At 39.2% G+C, this 13,900-nt stretch overlaps 1 pseudogene; it reads right to left on the bottom strand.

The window, feature by feature from the left end:
• Window positions 1–714: 714 nt before the first annotated feature.
• LOC136171227 (large ribosomal subunit protein uL30-like) lies at window positions 715–1,661 on the bottom strand (annotated as a pseudogene).
• Window positions 1,662–13,900: the final 12,239 nt, after the last annotated feature.

Below are 13,900 nucleotides of genomic sequence, written 5' to 3'. Positions count from 1 at the left end.
TGACAGAGAAAATACGGTTCTTGTCTTTCAGAACTGGGATAACTGAAGTTTGGCTTAAGTAATCTGGCTTAAAACAGTAGGTACTTAGTAAGGAAATACCCAACTAGCAATTGGACAATAACTAGCAACTGGATAATCTGGCCCAGGGTCTAGGTCTATCTTAAGTAGCTGGGTACTACACTAGGGCTCATCTTTTAACTTCTGTGAGTTTCAGTGTCATTATTTATAAAATGTGAGTAAAAGTCTCTGCTCCTTTTAAGTCTTATAACTATAAATGATGTTGTATACCCGAAACCTGTTTTGGAAATGTAAGGCAAGTATTAAATCTTACATCTAAGTACCTCATACTTGTTGCTTCTCTCTTCAAAAGAACCTCTTTTGAACCATTGCCAGGGCATAAACAAATATTGCCACAGTTTGCTTTGGAGGGGTCTTTTCTCAATTGGATCAAAGATCAGTTCTCCAAGTATAATCCAGCATGATTGTATTGACTTAGCAAACGAAGAAACTGGAGCACAGGGGTGCTGTAACTTGCCCTGATTTTACACAGCAGACTACTGTGTGGCTTCTATATCAAGAAACCCAGCCTAATTCCTTCTGTTCACTGCACTGACCACAGAATGAGGAGGCCTTTGTATTTTTTTTTACAGTTCAATTTGAAAGCATTGACTGCTTGTTAACTGACCACATAGAAAAATAATCATGGTAGATACCTTAGTTCGTCCCTCTAATAAGCCTGTTGGTCAGCTCGTCCCTGTTGCCAGCATCTCCACCTTCAAGAAAACACGTGATCTTTTTCTTCATTCCATCTCCTAGAAAAGATAATTTGAAGGGCCACAGGAAGTTGTTTGTTTCTTTGAAACATTTTTCAAGAGTATGGATCTCATGAATCAGATCCTCATGCCATATTTGCCTAGAGATCAAGCAATCAACATGTTATCTATCAGGGCAATTCACTTCTTATTGATTTGGTCATAACAACACTTACAGATCAGTTCATTTACAGACTGCAGGTTTGGATACCCCCTTGCAATGTATGGTTCCACAGTTCTCAGCATGTTATTTGAAACCTTGTTGAGCTTCACAAAGGTGCTCTTGAAGATCTGACAAATGCTAATAAGCCGCAACACCTTTTGATCTTCTGGACTCACACCACTAATAACTCTGACCCTGATGACAGATGCCCATTTAGGTTCCATGGGTACATAGAAGTTGCCAGCTTTTCCTGCCATCCTAGCCATTTGGATTTCATTTCTGTACATCTGCCTGTATTCCTTGTGATAGTGCTTAGTTGCTTCATAGATAAGATTCCTCCTTGCCTGTTGAAGAATCTTTTTGGCAAACTTCTTTCTCAGGTACTTAATCTTAAGCTGTGCAAAATTCTTTTGCTTTTTCTTAAAGGTTTCTGGCCCCAGTGGCTCAGACAGTAAAGAATCTGCCTGCAATGCAGGAGACCTGGGTGTGATCTCTGGGTCAGGAAAATATCCTGGAGAAGGAAATGTCAACCCACTCCAGTATTCTTGCCTGGAGAATGCCATGGACAGAAGAGCCTGGCAGGCTACAGTCCATGGGGTCACAGAGAGTCAGACATGAGTGAGCGACACCAGTTTCACTTCTGGCATAGCAGGAATCTTGTTTTTCTTCTCTTCTGCACCCTCCATAATTGCAGCCAGAAAAGAGCAAGGCCTTTGTAGTTTATGTGTAAATAAATAAATCCAGAAGTAAAGTGCTGGCACAAATAGGCCACCTGTTTTTCCAGAACTGGATATCTTGAATATTCAAACTGAGGATACATGATTTAGTAAATGGAAGAATATGGAGAACTTACATTTATTGTGGGCAGCATCGATGATCTGGAACTTTTGTAAATGTTTCCCTGAAGGAAGACTCTCTGGAAAACTTGTGTTGAAATGTATACAAATCTGATGGAAATTTGTTTACACTTGCCCTTTTTTTTGACGGCAGAGGACATCTGTGCTATGATTGAGGTTGTGTCTATAATGGGATCCTAGAAGGTCCTTTACTGCCTGTCACAGACAAATAGAAGCAGCAGCAACTAAGAGGACATAGGAAAAATGCCAGCAGCTACCCTAGAGCAGTGGTCAGTAAGTAGCATCTCACAGCCTAGATAGAGTGTTTTAGTATATGACCTCTGGTAGACCTGAAAGCATTGCTAACTTAAATGAAGAGTTGATTTTTCTGTTTGAATAACAGCAGGGGCAAACAATTAATTTATTGATTGACTAATGGTGTGTATTCAGCTCTGTTCAGAGAGAATCAGTCATGTTTAATGAGAGACTCTGCCTTTATTAAATTCATCAAGTCATTACTAAGTAAATACGTGGCTAGATTTCATAGAATTTGTACCTCATAATAAAGACTAAGTTAAGTCAACATTTCCCTGAAACAAGCACTTAGAAAGAAATTGAGAAAAAATGAGTTAATTCAACTAATAATTTTTCCTGAAGTCAAAAATGACTAGTCTCCAAGAAGGACATATGAAATGATCCTTGGAGCATGATACTATGCATAGAAAATCCTAAAGACAGTACAAGAAAACCACTAGAATTCATCAATGAGTTTGGTAAATTTGCAGAATACAAAATTAACATACAGAAATTTGCGTTTCTGTATGTGACAACAAACTATTAGTCAGAAATTAAGGAAAAAATCCCATTTACCATTGTATCAAAAAGAATAAAATTCATAGGGAAAAAATCTACCTAAGAAGGCAAAAGATCTCTACTCTGAAGACTGTAAAACATCAATGAAAGAATTTGAAGACAGCACAATGAAGGAAAAATATACTATATTATTGGACTAGAAGAATCAATACTGTTAAAATGACCATACTACCAAGGCAGTCTCAGATTCAATGCAATCCCTATCAAGTTATCAATGGCATTTTTCATGGAACTAGAACAAAAAATATTAAAATTTGTATAGACACTGAAAAGACCCCAAATTGTCAAAGCAACCTCAAGAAAAAAAAAAAAAATAGAACTGGACAAATCATGCTTCCTGACCACAGACTATATTATAAAACTACAATAACCAAAATGATATGGGACAGGAAAGAAAATATAGAACAGGATAGAAAATCCAGAAACAAACCCACCCACTTACCGTCAATTAATCTATGACAAAGGAGGCAGGAATACACAATGGAGAAAAGACGATCTCTTCAATAAGTGGTTCTGGGAAAACTGGACAGGTGCATGTAAAAGAATAAAATTAGAACATATTCTAATACCATATAAAAAAGTAAACTCAAAATAGATTAAATACCTAAATGCAAGATGGGATACTATAAAACTACTAGAGGAAAACATAGGCAGAACACTCTTTGACATAAATCACAGAAATATTTGTTTGGATGTATTTCCTAGAGTAATGGAAAAAACAGCTAACAAATGGGACATAACTAAACTTAAAAGCATTTGCATAGCAAAGGAAACCCAAAACAAAACAAGGAGACAACCTATAGAATGGGAGAAAATATTTGCAAATGATGTGATTGACAAGGGGTTCATTTCCAAAATATGTAAACAGCTCAAACAGCTCAATATCATAAAAACAACCCAATTAAAAAATGGACAGAAGACCTAAATAGACATTTCTTTAAATAAAACTTACAAATGGTCAAGAGGCACATGAAAAGATACTCAACATCTGCAAGTAATAAATGCTGAAGAGAAGGTGGAGAAGAACAAACCCTCCTACATTATTGGTGGGAATGTAAATTGCTACAGCCACTGTGGAGAACAGTATGGAGTTTCCCTAAAAAATTAAAAATAGAGTTACCATGTGATACAGCAATCCCACTCCTGGGTACATATCTGGAAAAGGTAAAGACTCTAATTCAAAGAGACATATGCACCCAAATATTCATAGCAGCACAGCACTATTTATAATAGCTAAGACATGGGAACAACCTAAATGCTCATCAACAGATGAATGGATAAAGAAGATGTTCTGTGTGTACGTACACACACACACACACACCAAAAAATGGAATATTACTCAGCCATTAAAAAGAATGAAATAATCCATTTGCAGCAACAGGGGTGGGCTTAGGGATTATCACACTAAGTAAAGTAAGTCAGAGAAAGACAAATACCTCATCGTATCATCCATGTGGTATCATTTATATGTGTAATCTAAAATACAAAAATAGACTCACAGACATAGAAAACAAACATATGGTTACCGAAGTAGGGGATGAATTAGGAATTTGGGATTAGCAGATACACACTACTTACTAGATAAAATGTCTATCATCATAAATTTAAAGAAAATCACTGCTTCTAAATCTCTCTTGCTGCTTCCCATAATTTTTGGTTTGTTTTGTTTTCATTTTCATTTGTCTTAGTATATTTTTTAATTAATTTGCTTTACTTGGAGGCTAGTTACTTTACAATATTGTGGTGGTTTTCACCATACATGGACAGAAATCAGCCACGGGTGTTCATGTGTCCCCCATCCCAAATCCCCCTCCCACCTCTCTCCCAATCCTATCCCTCTGGGTCATCCCAGCACACAGGTTTTGAGTGCCCTATTTCATGCATTGAACTTGGACTGGTCATCCATTTCACATACGGTAATATACATGTTTCAGCACTGTTGTCTCAAATCATCCCACCCTTGCCTTCTCCCACAGAGTCCAACAGTCTGTTCTTTATATCTGTGTCTCTTTTGCTGTCTCACATATAGAGTCATCATTACCATCTTTCTAAATTCTATATATATGCATTAATATACTCTATTGGTATATTGGTAATATTGGTATATTGGTAATAAGCTCTATTTTTCTTTCTGAATTACTTCACTGTGTTTAATAGGCTCCAGTTTCATCCAACTCATTAGAACTGATTCAAATGCAGTCTTTCTAATAGCTGAGTCATATTTCATTCTGTATATGTATCACAAACTTCTTATCCATTCATCTGCCAATGGACGTCTAGATTACTTCCATGTCCTAGCTATTGTAAACAGTGCAGTGATGAACACTGGCATACATGTGTCTCTTTCAATTCTGGTTTCCTCAGTGTGTATGCCCAGCAGTGGAATTGCTGGGTCATGTGGCAGTTCTATTTCCAGTTTTTTAAGGACTCTCCATACTGTTCTCCATAGTGGCTGTACTAGTTTGCATTCCCACCAACAGTGTAAGAGGGTTCCCTTTTCTCCACACCCTCTCTAGCATTTATCGTTTGCAGACATTTTGATGGCAGCCATTCTGACTGGCGTGATATGGTACCTCATTGTGTGATTTGCAAATCAATGCAAATGTGATTTGCATTTCTCTGATAATGAGTGATGTTGAACATCTGTTCGTGTGTTTGTTAGCCATCTGTATGTCTTCTTTGAGAAATGTCTGTTTAGTTCTTTGGCTCATTTTTTGATTGGGTTGTTTATTTTTCTGGTGTTGAGCTGAATGAGCTGCTTGTATACTTTTGAGATTAATTCCTTGTCAGTTGTTTTGTTTGCTATTATTTTCTCCCTTCTCTCTCTGAAGGCTGTCTTTTCACCTTACTTATAGTTTCCTTCATTGTGCAAAAGTTTTTAAGTTTAATTAGGTCCCATTTGTTTATTTTAGCTTCTATCTCCATTACTCTGGGAGGTGGGCCATAGAGGATCTTGCTGTGATTTATGTCAGAGTGTTCTGCATATGTTTTCCTTTAGAAGTTTCATAGTTTCTGGTCTTACATTTAGATCTTTAATCCATTTTTAGTTTATTTTTGTGTGCAGTATTAAAAAGTGTTCTAGTTTCCCTTTTTTACAGATGGTTGACCAGTTTTCCTAGCACTACTTGTTAAAGAGATTGTCTTTTCTCCATTGTATATTTTTGCCTCCTTTGTCAAAGATAAGGTGTCCATAGGTCCATGGATTCATCTCTGGGCTTTGTATTTTGTCCCACTGATCCATATTTCTGTCTTTGTGCCAGTGCCATTCTGTCTTGGTGACTGTAGCTTTGTAGTATAATCTGAAGTCAGGCAGGTTGATTCCTCCAGTTTCATTCTTCTTTCTCAAGATTGCTTTGACTGTTTGAGGTTTTTTGTGTTTCCAGGCAAATTGTGAAATTATTTGCTCTAGTTCTGTGAAAAATACCACTGGTAGCTTGATAGGGATTGCATTGAATCTATAGATTGCTTTGGGTAGTATACTCATTTTCACTATATTGGTTCTTCTGATCCATGAACATGGTATATTCCTCCATCTATTTGTGTCATCTTTGATTTCTTTCATCACTGTTTTATAGTTTTCTATATATAGGTATTTTGTTTCTTTAGGTAAATTTATTCCTAAGTATTTTATTCTTCTCATCGCAATAGTGAATGGGATTGTTTCCTTAATTTCTCTTTCTGCTTTCTCATTGTTAGTGTACAAGAATGCAAGGAATTTCTGTGTATTAATTTTATATCCTGAAACTTTACTATATTCTTTGATTGGCTCTAGTAATTTTCTGGAGGTGTCTTTAGGATTTTCTATGTAAAGGATCATGTCATCTGCAAACAGTGTGAGTTTTACTTTTTCTTTTCCAATCTGGATTCCTTTTATTTCTTTTTCTTCTCTGATTGCTGTGGCTAAAACTTCCAAAACAATGTTGAATAGTGGTGGTGAGAGTGGGCACCCTTGTCTTGTTCCTGAGTTTAAGGGAAAAGTTTTCAATTTTTTGCCATTGAGGATAATGTTTGCTGTGGGTTTGTCATATATGACTTTTATTATGTTGAGGTATGTTCCTTCTATGCCTGCTTTCTGGAGAGTTTTTATCATAAATGGCTGTTGAATTTTGTCAAGTGCATTCTCTGCATCTATTGAGATAATCATATGGATTTTATCTTTCAATTTGTTAATGTGGTATATAACCTTGATTGATTTGCAAATATGAAGAATCCGTGCATCCCTGGTATAAAGCCCACTTGGTCATGATGTATGATCTTTTTAATATGTTGTTGGATTCTGCTTGCTAGAATTTGTTGAGGATTTTTTGTATCTATTTTCATCAGTGATATTGGCCTGTAGCTTTCTTTCTTTCTTTTTTTGTGGCATCTTTGTCTGGTTTTGGTGTTAGGGTGATGGTGGCCTCATAGAATGAGTTTAGAAGTTTACCTTCCTCTGAAATTTTCTGGAAGAGTTTGCGTATGATAGATGTTAGCTTTTCTCTAAATTTTTGGTAGAATTCACCTGTGAATCCATCTGGTCCTGGGCTTTTGTTTGTTGGAAGATTTTTTATTTCAGATTTGATTTCTATGCTTGTGATGGGTCTGCTAAGGTTTTCTGTTTCTTCCTGGTTCAGTTTTGGAAGGTTATGCTTTTCTAAGAATTCATCCATTTCTTACAAGTTGTCCATTTTATTGTCATATAGTTCCTGATAGTAGTCTCTTATGATCCTCTGTATTTCTGTGCTGTCTGTTATGATTTCTCCATTTTTGTTTCTACTTTGGTTGTTTTGATTCTTCTGCCTTTTTTCCTTGATGAGTATGGCTAATGGTTTGTTTATTTTATTTATCTTCTCAAAGAACCAGCTTTTAGTTTGTTGATTTTTGCTATAGTCTACTTTGCATATTTTTCATTTATTTCTGCTCTGATTTTTATTATTTCTTTTATTCTACTAACTTTGGGGTTCTTCATTTCTTTTTCTAGTTGTGTTAGGTGTAAAGTTAGGTTATTTATTTGATGTTTCTCTTGTTTCTTAAGGTGAGCTTGTATTGCTTTGAACCTTCCCCTTAGTACTGCTTTTACTGAATCCCACAGGTTTTGAGTTGTCATGTTTTCATTTTCATTTGTTTCTATGCATATTTTTATTTCCTTTTTGATATTTTTTCATGATTTGTTAGTTATTCAGAAGCATGTTGTTTAGCCTCCATATGTTTGTATTTTTAATAATCTTTATCCTGTAGTTGACATCTAATCTTACTGCATTATGATCAGAAAAGATGCTTGAAATATTTCAGTTTTTTTGAATTTACCAAGCCTAGATTTATGGCTCAGGATGTGATCTATCCTGGAGAATGTTCCGTGTGCACTTGAGAAAAAGGTGAAATTCATTGTTTTGGGGGTGAAATGTCCTATGGATATCAATTAGGTCTAACTGGTCCATCGTATAATTTAAAGTGTGTGTTTCCTTGCTAATTTTCTGTTTGGTTGATCTATTCATAGGTGTGAGTGGGATATTAAAGTCTCCCACTATTACAGTGTTACTGGTAATTTCCCCTTTCATACTTGTTAGCATTTCCCTTATGTATTGAGGTGCTCCTATGTTGGGAGCATATATATTTATCATTGTTATGTCTTCTTCTTGGATTGATCCTTTGATCATTATGTAGTGTCCTTATTTGTCTCTTTTTACAATCTTTATTTCAAAGCCTATTTTATCTGACATGAGTGTTGCTAGTCCTGCTTTCTTTTGGTCACCATTTGTGTGAAATAGCTTTTTCCAGCCCTTCACTTTCAGTCTATATATGTCACTTGTTTTTAGGTGGGTCTCTTGTAGACAACATATATAGGGATCTTGTTTTTTGTATCCATTCAGCCAGTCCTTGTCTTTTGGTTGGGGCATTCAACCCATTTACATTTAAGATAATTATTGACAAGTATAATCCCATTTCCACTTACTTTGTTGTTTTGGGTTCACATTCATACAACCTTTCTGTGTTTCCTGTCTGGAGAAGATCCTTTAGCATTTGTTGAAGAGCTGGTTTGAAGGTGCAGAATTCTCTCAGCTTTTGCTTGTCTGTAAGAAAAAAGCACTCAATATGCCTGCAAATTTGGAAAACTCAGCAGTGGCCACAGGACTAGAAAATGTCAGCTTTCATCCCAATCCCAAAGAAAGGCAGGGCCAAAGAATGCTCAAACTACCACACAATTGCACTCATCTCACACGCTGGTAAAGTAATGCTCAAAATTCTCCAAGCCAGGCTTCAGCAATATGTGAACCGTGAACTTCCAGATGTTCAAGCTGGTTTGAGAAAAGGCAGAGAAACCAGAGATCAAATTGCCAACATCTGCTGGATCATCAAAAAAGCAAGAGAGTTCCAGAAAAACATCTATTTCTGCTTTATTGACTATGCTAAAGCCTTTGACTGTGTGGATCACAATAAACTGTGGAAAAATCTGAAAGAGATGGCAATAGCAGGCCACCTGACCCACGTCTTGAGAAACCTGTATGCAGGTCAGGAAGCAACAGTTAGAACTGGACGTGGAACAACAGACTGGTTCCAAATAGGAAAAGGAGTACGTCAAGGCTGTACATTGTCACCCTGCTTATTTAACTTATATGCAGAGTACATCATGAGAAATGCTGGGCTGGAAGAAGCACAAGTTGGAATCAAGATTGCTGGGAGAAATATCAATAACCTCAGATCTGCAGATGAGTGGAATGGCAGAAAGTGAATAGGAACTAAAGAGCCTCTTGATGAAAGTGAAAGAGGAGAGAGAAAAAGTTGGCCTAAAGCTTAACATTCAGAAAACTAAGATCATGGCCTCTGGTCCCATCACTTCATAGGAAATAGATGAGGAAACAGTGGAAGCAGTGTCAGAATTTATTTTGGGGGGACTCCAAAATCAGTGCAGATGGTGATTGCAGCCATGAAATTAAAAGACACTTACTCCTTGGAAGGAAAGTTATGACCAACCTAGATAGCATATTAAAAAGCAGAGACATTACTTTGCCAACAAAGTTCTGTCTAGTCAAGGCTATGGTTTTACCATTGGTCATGTATGGATGTGAGAGTTGGACTGTGAAGAAAGCTGAGTGCCAAAAAATTGATGCTTTTGAACTGTGGTGTTGGAGAAGACTCTTGGCAGTCCCTTGGACTGCAAGGAGATCCAACCAGTCCATCGTAAAGGAGATCAGTCCTGGGTGTTCATTGGAAGGACTGATGCTGAAGCTGAAACTCCAATACTTTGGCCACCTGATGCAAAGAGTTGACTCATTGGAAAAGACCCTGATGCTGGGAGGGATTGGGGACAGGAGGAGAAGGGGACAACAGAGGATGAGGTGTCTGGATGACATCACCAACTCAATAGACATGAGTTTGGGTAAACTCTGGGGATTGGTGATGGACAGGGAGACCTGGCGTGCTGCGATTCATGGGGTCGCAAAGAATTGGACATAATTGAGCGACTGAACTGACTGAACTAAGTGACTGAAGAAAAAAGCAAAAACCCTGTCTGTAAAGCTTTTGATTTCTCCTTCATATTTGAATGAGATCCTTGCTGGGTATAGTAGTCTGGGTTCTAGGTTTTTCTCTTTCATCACTTTGAGTATGTCCTGCCATTCCCCTCTGGCCTGAAGAGTTTCTATTGAAAGATCAGCTGTTATCCTTATGGGAATCCCCTTGTGTGTTATTGTTTGCTTTTCCCTTGCTGCTTTTAATATTTGTTCTTTGTGTTTGACCTTCATTAGTTTGATTAATATGTGTCTTGAGGTGTTTCACCTTGGTTTTATCCTGTTTGGGACTCTCTGGGTTTCTTGGACTTGGGTGGCTATTTCCTTCCCCATCTTAGGGAAATTTTCAAATATTATCTCCTCAAGTATTTTCTCATGGCCTTTCTATTTGTCTTCTTCTTCTGGGACTCCTGTGATTCAAATGTTGGGGTGTTTAACATTGTCCCAGAGGTCTCTGAAGTTGTCCTCATTTCTTTTAATTCTTTTTTCTTTCTTCCTCTCTGCTTCATTTATTTCCACCATTCTATCTTCCACCTCATTTACCCTCTCTTCTGCCTCAGTTATTCTAGTGTTGGTTCCCTCCAGAGTACTTTTGATCTCATAATGCATTATTCATTATTGTTTGACTCGTCTTTATTTCTTCTAGGTCCTTGTTAAACATTTCTTGCATCTTCTCAATCCTTGTCTCTAGTCTATTTGTCTGTAACTCCATTTTGTTTTCAAGATTTTGGATCATCTGTACTAGCATTATTCTGAATTCTTTTTCAGGTATATCCTTGTATCCTCCTCTTTTGCTTGGTTTGGTGGGCATTTAGCATGTTCCTTTACCTACTGAATATTTCTCTGCCTTTTCATTTTGCTTAGATTGCTGTGTTTGGGGTTCCCTTTCTGTAGGCTCTACGTTTGTGGTTCCTCGTTATTGTGGAGTCTGCTCCCTGCGAGTGGGGTTGGACTCGTGGCTTGTCAAGGTTTCCTGGTTAGGGAAACTTGCATCTGTGTTCTGGTGGGTGGAGCAGGATCTCTTCTCTGTGAAGTGCAATGAAGGGTCTAGTAGTGAGTTCTGGGGTGTCTGTGGGTTTGGCATGGCTTTGGGCAGCTTGTCTTTTAATGCTGGGGCTGTGTTCCTGCATTGCTAGAGAATCAGCGTGGTGTGTCTTGCTCTGGAACTCATTGGCTCTTGGGTGGAGCTTGGTTTCAGCGTAGGTATGGAGGCTTTTGGGTGAGCTCTTGTCAATTAATGTTCCCTGGAATCAGGAGTTCTCTGATGTTCTCAAGTTTTGGCATTAAACCTCCTGCCTCTGGCTTTCAGCTTTATTCTACAGTAGCCTCAAGACTTCTCTATCCATATGGCACAGAAGATAAAACATCTAGGTTAATGGTGAAACAGTTCTCCACAGTGAGGGACCCAGAGAGGTTCGCAGAGTTACATGGAGAAGAGAAGAGGGAGGAGGGATATAGAGATGACAGGAGGAGAAGAGGGGGAGGCAAAAGGGGAGAGAGCAATCTGGCCAGTAATCAATTCCCTAAGTGTCTCCATGGTCTGGAACACCCAGAGAGATTCACAGAGATACCCAGGGGAGAGAAGAGGGAGGAGGGGAGATAGAGGTGACCAGGAGGAGAAGAGAGGGAGTCAGAAGGGGAGAGACCAAACTAGCCAGTAATCACACCCCTAAGTGAAAATGGATTCTGATGAAATTAGATTCTTAAAGGTACAGAATTGATAACAAATACCAAAAAGCAAAGATTAAAAATCTTGAGTAGAGGTTAGACTCTCAAAAAAAAAAATTAAAAATACAAAACAAAATCAATCACAAAAATTATAAAATATATATATATGAAATTTGCTTTAAAAATAGGGTGTTTTTCTCCCACAAGGTAATAGTAGGTTATAAAAATGAAAATTCAAGGAGGAATAAAGAACTTATATTTTTTTAAAAATTCAAAATTGATAATAGTAAAAATATATCTAGGAATTTCTCTGGAGGTGTTGTGGGCATGTGGGGTCAGTTCAGTTTCAGATAGTTCCTTGTTCCAGCTTATACTTCTTCTCAAGGTCATTGGCCCCTTCCAATGCTTAGTCAATGTTAACCACAGGGTTTTAATCTGTTGCACCTGTCACTTCCAGAGCAGTGGAAGTGCTTTATTTTGGCTTCCTCTGTTTGCAAGTCTCTTCAGGGTCTAACTTCCACCCTGACACAAGGGGCAAAGGTGGTCACTTATTTAGGCTCACTTGTTCAGAGGTGTTGTGGGGAGTGAGGGACACTGCAAACAAATATCGCTGGCGTGTGTGGGGATTGCTTGCAGTGGATGAACCGCACTGGCTTTGCCCCAGCGCAAGGCGGCGTGTGCTTCCCTGGTCTCCACTGCTCAGGCTCCAGGGTGCTCTGCAGGGGCACTGTCTAAAGCGGGCCCTGCATTTGGTGCACTTCCCAGGCCTAAGCCACTCAGGTTCTCGGGCACTCCACAAGGGCACAGACTCGGCTGGGCATGAGTTTTGTGCCCTTCCTAGGTCCGCGCAGCTCAGGCAATACCAGGCGCTTCGCGAGCACACTGTCCCAGTCGGGCCTGCATCATAATCACCTCCCCGGTCCTGGCCGCTCAGTGTCCCAGGTGCACCGGGAGGGTACCATCTCAGGTGGCTGTGTGTCTCCTCTGGGGAGCCCATCTCAGGCTGCGGCCCTCCTGGCAGATGTCTACCATCCAGGATCCCAGGAGGATGTGGTTAGCATGCAGGCCTGGTCCTCACCCTAAGCACTGGTTATGCAGCCCGTGCCTCCCTGTCCAGCTCCCGACTGCTGGTGGCAGATGCGAACAACTAGGCTACTTGTCCGCTGGCAGCTACATATTCTGTGGGGTTATTTTTTTTTTCCTCTCCCAGTTATGTTACCCTCTGATATCCCCCACAGACCCGCCTGTGAGAGGGTTTCCTACTGTTTGGAAACTTCTCCTCCTCCATGACTCCCTCCCCAGGACAAGTCTCCATCCCTAACTCTTTTGTCTCTCTTTTTGTCTTTCATATTTTGTCCTACCTCCTTTTGAAGAGAATAGGCTGCCTTTCTGGGTGCCTGATGTCCTCCGCCAGGGTTCAGAAGTTGTTTTGTGGAAGTTGCTCAGCATTCAAATGATCTTTTGATGAATTTATGGGGGAGAAAGTGGTCTCCCAATCCTATTCCTTGGCCATCTTGGGACCGCCCCTCAGGGGCTCTTCTTGACCCAAGGATTGAACCCATGGGTCTCTTGCATTGGCAGGTGGATTCTTTACCACTGTGCCACCTGGGAAGTCCATGAAGGGCTCTAAAATATGCCAAATCTCTTTTAGTTGCAAGAGTCAGAAAACCAACCTGAACCTGCTTAGGCAATTAACCATTGGAACTCAGTTACAGATTCAGAGATAAGCACATTAAGAATCTAAAGGTGGGAACTGTACAGCGTTAAATCCCAAGCTCAGGACCCTTCTGAGTTGGGGAGTGATGGGTGACTGTGTGGTTGAAGAGACAATGCCTTGGTGTGTGAAGAAGAAACCTACTGTCCTGGTTCATTTCTGATCCTAATTACCAGTGTGACCTTGGGGAAGCCTCTTCAATTTCTTTCTTGTGGACAAACCAAGCATTTTGGACCAGACCAACTTTGCCCATTATCCAACAAGTCACTTCCTCAGAAATAATTTAAATTTATGCTCCTAAAGTAGGTATGAAAAATGCCTTAACTTTGAAATGACTAGTCTCACCA

Source organism: Muntiacus reevesi, chromosome 6, assembly GCF_963930625.1.
Source record: "Muntiacus reevesi chromosome 6, mMunRee1.1, whole genome shotgun sequence".
NCBI classification, from domain to species: Eukaryota; Metazoa; Chordata; class Mammalia; order Artiodactyla; family Cervidae; genus Muntiacus; species Muntiacus reevesi.
This window is presented reverse-complemented; position numbering and strand designations above follow the sequence as displayed.